Consider the following 6,000-nt stretch of genomic DNA (forward strand, 5'->3'; position numbering starts at 1 on the left):
AGGATGTGTGGATCCAGAATTGGCCTCCACAGTCACTTACAGACTCACTGTTTAGACCGTGTTCATGGAAGACAATCTTACTCGGCTATGAGTGATCACCAAAAAAAGAGAGATGCTCTTGTGGGGGTGGGGGGCATTATCGCATTCTAGGAGGCAGAGCTGGCCCACCCATGAGGCAAGGTGAGGCGACCGCCTCAGGCAGCAGGACCCATAGGGGCAGCAGATCTTAATCTAGACATTTGTAGGAGGTCAGGTAGGAGCAAGGAGCAAAGAGACAGGCCTAAAAAAAAACAACTGGCAGGTGTGGTGGTGGAGGGTCATACTTTTGTATATGAACTGCATGTCAGTTTTTACCCTGCTAGCCTGAAGGGAGAAGTCTGTTGTGTTGTGTTTTCACCTCTCTCTCTCTCTCTCTCAAATTGGTATGTGGATCAGGATGGCATTTGAACATGAAGCTTAGAATTGTGTTTTGAACGTGTGCTCCAGGTGTCATTCTGCTGCCTCCTCCTTCAGTGAAGTTATCATATTATAAACAAACTGACAAGTGAACTGATTGAATGCTCATGTTAACAGACAGGTCTCACTTTAGTCAACCACCTGCCTACAGGACGCTGTGAGGAAAAACACACTCACTGTTTCCAAGGTAAAGAGATTGTTTTACGTTGAGAAAAGCTTACTGCAGTGGAAGATATTGAACCAGATGGTCCTGGAGCTTGCAATAAAAGAATGTGAAACAGAAAAGTTGATCCTTAAAGTACACTCTGCTGATCTCAACCAACCTGCTTTCGGATGACAGTTAGAGCAGCGTGTAGGCGGGCATTCTTTAAACTTGCAACATTCTATTTCTGCTGCAGCAGCATCTAGCACCTTTGGGGATTGAAGAACTTAACAGCCATGAACAACTTTAAGGGGGGGGGGGGAGAGAAAGCTTTGACCACTTCAGACTAATTGCAGCAGATTAGAGAAGGGAATTCCTCGTGGTCCTTTATGGCTCTCCACCATATTCCTAGAAGCACTTCAGTCTGGGGAGTGATACACTTAACAGCATTAATTGAAAGTGAGGAAATTATCCAAACCAACATGAACATCCTTGCAGTGTAAGGAATTTAGTTCAGTGTTTGCCTGTCCATATAATCAGCATGCTTTGATTTTTGGCTTCAGATCCTGATGATTTTCACAGACGACTGTGTGTGGTTCATTCACGGAAAACAAGAGAAGAAATGAAGAAACTACCGCTAATAGAAACAACTTTCCACTGAATATATTGTTATGTGTTTTTGGGTGCCAGACTCCACTGTGTTATGAGTTTCTGAGTGCCAGACACTGAACCCCTGGATTCAGCAAATGTTAACATATAAGCTAGGCCAGTTTTCTGGTGAGGAAATTGCCTGGGGTGATGGGCCATCAGGAGAACAGAAAGAGGGTGATGAGCCATTAAGGAAGCCAAGGAGAGGGCTGTCTGAGCCAAATGGCATATGGGTGGGGCCCCTTCTCTAGCTCAGAGAAAGTGAGAAGAACAACAGCCAGAGTTGATGGTTTGCTGTGATGTGACCTAGAGGAAGAAGCTGTAGGCTGGAAAGGCAATGGCTAATTCTTGCTTGAATCCAAGGCTGTGACTATGGGAGAAACAAGATCCCCTGGGGGTGTTGATGCTAATAATAATAATAATTTATTATTTCTACCCCGCCCATCTGGCTGGGCCTCCCCAGTGTGGTGTAGTGGTTAAGAGCGGTAGTCACGTAATCTGGGGAACCGGGTTCGCGTCTCCGCTCCTCCACATGCAGCTGCTGGGTGACCTTGGGCCAGTCACACTTCTCTGAAGTCTCTCAGCCCTACTCACCTCACAGAGTGTTTGTTGTGGGGGAGGAAGGGAAAGGAGAATGTTAGCTGCTTTGAGACTCCTTAAAGGGAGTGAAAGGCGGGATATCAAATCCAAACTCTTCTTCTTCTTCTTCTTCTCTGGGTGGCTCCCAACAAAATATTAAAATACAATAGTCTGTTAAACATTAAAACAGGGCTGCCTTCAGATTTCTTCTAAAAGTCTGGTAGTTGTTGTTCTCTTTGACATCTGGTGGGAGGGCATTCCACAGGGCTGGTGCCACTACCAAGAAGGCCCTCTGCCTGGTTCCCTGTAACTTGGCTTCTCGCAGCGAGGGAACTGCCAGAAGGCCCTTGGCGCTGGACCTCAGTGTCTGGGCAGAACGATGGGGGTGGAGACACTCCTTCAGGTATACTGGACCGAGGCCGTTTAGGGCTTTAAAGGTCAGCATCAACACTTTGAATTGTGCTCGGAAACGTACTGGGAGCCAATGTAGATCTTTCAAGACTGGTGTTATGTGGTCTTGGCGGCCACTCCCGGTCACCAGTCTAGCTGCCACATTCTGGATTAGTTGTAGTTTCCAGGTCACCTTCAAAGGTAGCCCCATATAGAGTGCATTACAGTAGTCCAAGCGAGAGATAACTATTGCATGCACCCCTCTGGCAAAACAGTCCGCGGGCAGATTGTAATAGGCTCAGGTTGTACATTGTTGTTGTTTAGTCATTTAGTCGTGTCCGACTCTTCGTGACCCCATGGACCAGAGCACACCAGGCACTTCTGTCTTCCACAGGTTGTACATATGTGTAAATAAACCAAACACCTTAAAGACATCACAGTCTCCACTGTTCCTCATTCCCAAAAGCTGAAGACAAGGGGGAAGGCGATGCCTCAGAGAAGGGTACACAGTTCTCTACTCCCTGGGAGCCTGCTGTGAAAAAGGGGGTGCAGGAGGGAAGTCCAGCAAAGAAGGGCCATCTGCCTGGAGCTGAGGAACTACTACTGATTTGATTCCTCCACCTGTCTCTGCTATGTCTCATTTCCAGAAAGAAACACAAACCCTAGGTGAGCACCTGGAACAACTGGAATCTCACTTCTCTGAAACTGGGGTGGTGGTGGTCTTGAAAAACAACTTTTAGTGAACCTTCTCCATTTGTCAAACCACATAACAGCCTTGCTTTGTTGGTGGACTTGCAACAAACAATTGTGCTGCTACATACAGATATATTGCAATGGGAGCATTTAAGTGGAAGGATTAGTATTTCCTCTACGCTGCTTTCAGATTAATATGCAATACAATACGCAAAAAGAAAACACTTGCCTGTATACTATTATTGAATCTGTCAGTAACATGTTGACTGACAGCCAAAGGAAAAGCATTCTTAGTAAGAATTCTTCTTACTAAAGGATCCTATTCTTAAGGGTTGTGTTCATGTTAAATTACAAAACAAGAAGAGCATCTGGTTTGCAAATCATCCTTCAGACTTGCCTGGTTTGTTTTAGATTTTGAATTCCTAATCAACAGCGGGCACTGTTCCTAGAACAATCACTTTTAAAACATACTGGTTATACTGAACAATGCACAAATCATGCTCTGAATGATTTTCAAGGTTCTAGTCTTTTCGTTTAATAGTCTTTAATTTTCTTTGATTGCAATTCATCTCCTCCTTTGTATTTCTCTTAACACATTTTTTTCTCCCGATGTGACCCATGGGAAATGCCCAATGGGGTAAATATCAGCTTTAGATGGGGCAATTTCAATTGGGCAAATGGTGGTGAGGAAAGTCTCAAATCCCCTTTCCCCTCATACCATGATCCTACTCTGAATCAGGTGCCTGCCTGCTCCTACAACTTACTATAAATTACTACTATTTTAAAACAAACCCACTAGAAATCCTACTCACAGGTCTCCCTTGTCATGTTCAGCTTGGCCCTCAGTGATTTATAAGGTAATTGTCTTCATGTGCTTGCATTCCTTGATGGCAGAGATTTAACCATGAAATCAAATTGCAGAAATTACAGCAGCAGAATTACATTTCCCCCTTTTAACAGGTAGAAACAAGAACTTAACTGACCAAAACCAAACTCATATATGATAGGAAAAAGCCCTGTTCAACAATAACATTCTTTTGCTTCTGCTAAATTTAAGAAACCAAGTATTGGCTGGCTGCAAAGTAACGGAAGCATTTAGAAGCAAGCCCAAGGGATGGTTTTGGTGGCTCATTTAATGTAATTATGGTAAAAGCAAATGATTCTCTGGCAGCCTTAGAAAGCATGCCCTCCTGCACGTTCGCAAAGGCACCAAACTGACATTTGGAATACGGAAAGCCCCAGCAATTGCCTGTGGCTTGCTTTATTTTTAAAATGTCTAAACGTTACCATGTGGCCAGACATGTCTCTGAGAGGTCAGAACCCACGGTGCATGTAAGGAGAAAATGGCTTGATTTGTCTTTTTATGTGCAACAGATATAGCTTAAACGGTCATCACAAATGTTAGCATTTATTGTTATTCTACACAGGCAAAACTTTAGCAACGTTGTTCATATCCTGTTTTGTACAAGGTCTGCATTTTAAAATTGAGACATGATCTGATTCTCTCTTCTGCAGGAGAACCCCAAGCTGGGCTCCACAATTTTTGAAGGTATATATCAAATGGAATTTTCCCATTGTCTTCAAAGCGATGTAAATTACAGCTGCTGCTTAAAAATAGGCATGACTACATTTCTCAGTTTATAGTTACCCGCTACTCTGTGTTGAAAAGAGATTTTGGAATATCTGAAGGTCATAGTCTATTCCTTGCTGCCAGCTATATAATATTTTAACATATTTTCATAAACACGCCAGAAATACACACCTCATATTGTGCATGAGTGATGCCATTTTGGCCACATAAGGATAGCACTTGGAGACTGAGTTCACTATTAGTTTGTGGGGGGCCCGATCCCCCTAAATTCCCGGGTCTAATAAAAATTAGAATGAGTCAAGGTTTGATTAAACTGTGCCAAACTCTGCTGGATTCAGTTCATGCTAACAATCCAGCGCAGGCTGGCATAGCTTGCTGAGTGTGGGTCATTGGAGGAACAAAGCTAATAATGGCTGAGCCATTAACCCATCAAGAAAGCCATTAGGAGAGCAAAGACTATGCCAGACAAGGAGGGGTAGTGCTCCTCCTCCAACTGTGTGCTAGTGGACAGAGACAAAAGGGTTTAAAAGGGGGTAGGCTTTCCGTTTGGATGATGTGAGCGAATAGGAAACAAGCGTCAGTTTGGGAAGCTGGAGGGGGGCAGAGAGAAGGTGGGCTCAGTGGTGGAGCTTCATGCTCCGGCACTGGGGGGGGGGAGGCGCACGTCCAGGGGGTGTGGCATCCTCAGGGGCGTGACACACCACCTGCAGGGGCGTGGCGCACAGCGCGGGCGGAGGGACAGCCATGATGGCACCCCACCAGGATCGAGCTACCGGGAGCGGTGCACTCCCCCCGCACTCCTCTTCCTCTGCCAATGGGTGGGTTGACTGTTTTATTCTGCAGAGAGGGTCAGACATGATAGTTTCTTTGGGGGGGGGGTTGGAATCGGAGGCTGCAGTAATGGAAGGAGCAGGGCCCTAATAGCATGTGAATGCTCTGTACTCTCTCCATCTAGACGCAGATTGTCTATATGTGCAAATAAACTGTATATCATAAAGACACCACAGAGTCCGCTGTGCCTCATTGTCCAAAAGGAAACACAGACCCTGCTAAGCGAGCCTGGTACCCCTGGAATCCCGCACAGCTCGGAGATTGGGGGAACATGTAACACTACTATTATAAATGGCTATATGTAGTCCATATAGTCAGAAGTGGTGACTCATCACTCCCCACCTTAAATTAGCTCAAAATCTGATACAACGGTGTAACATGGAGAACCGTACGGGATGTGGCTTTCCCTTCTCCTGACCACACAACATTACTTATTTCCATGAGTCATGCTGAAATATTGTCATGCACTAAAGCTGTTCTCTGTGGAACACTGTAGTCTGGAGGTGTAGTTGATTCTGGGATGGGGGAGCAGTTGGTGGTTTTGGCTTTGGAAAGGGAGTTCAGTTTTGGTCTAGTACAACTGTGATTCTGTTTTAAAAGCACTTTTCTCTCTCTCTACACATGAGCAGAATCCCATACGTGTGCTACCCAAAACTAACAAAAAAAATGA

The 6,000-nt window shown here is 45.0% G+C and overlaps 1 protein-coding gene across 4 annotated transcripts in view; it reads right to left on the reverse strand.

Annotated features, from left to right (window-relative positions):
- The window catches only part of P4HA2 (prolyl 4-hydroxylase subunit alpha 2), a 45,940-nt gene extending 45,120 nt beyond the window's left edge, over nucleotides 1-820 (reverse strand). For 2 of the 4 annotated variants that reach the window (XM_083428740.1, XM_083428745.1), the window contains exon 1: nucleotides 780-820. The gene's annotated coding sequence lies outside the window, so the exon portion shown is untranslated. The other 2 variants (XM_083428743.1, XM_083428739.1) reach the window with 2 other exon arrangements.
- Nucleotides 821-6,000: the final 5,180 nt, after the last annotated feature.

This window comes from Podarcis tiliguerta (assembly GCF_965153285.1).
Source record: "Podarcis tiliguerta genome assembly, chromosome: 2".
Lineage (NCBI taxonomy): Eukaryota > Metazoa > Chordata > Lepidosauria > Squamata > Lacertidae > Podarcis > Podarcis tiliguerta.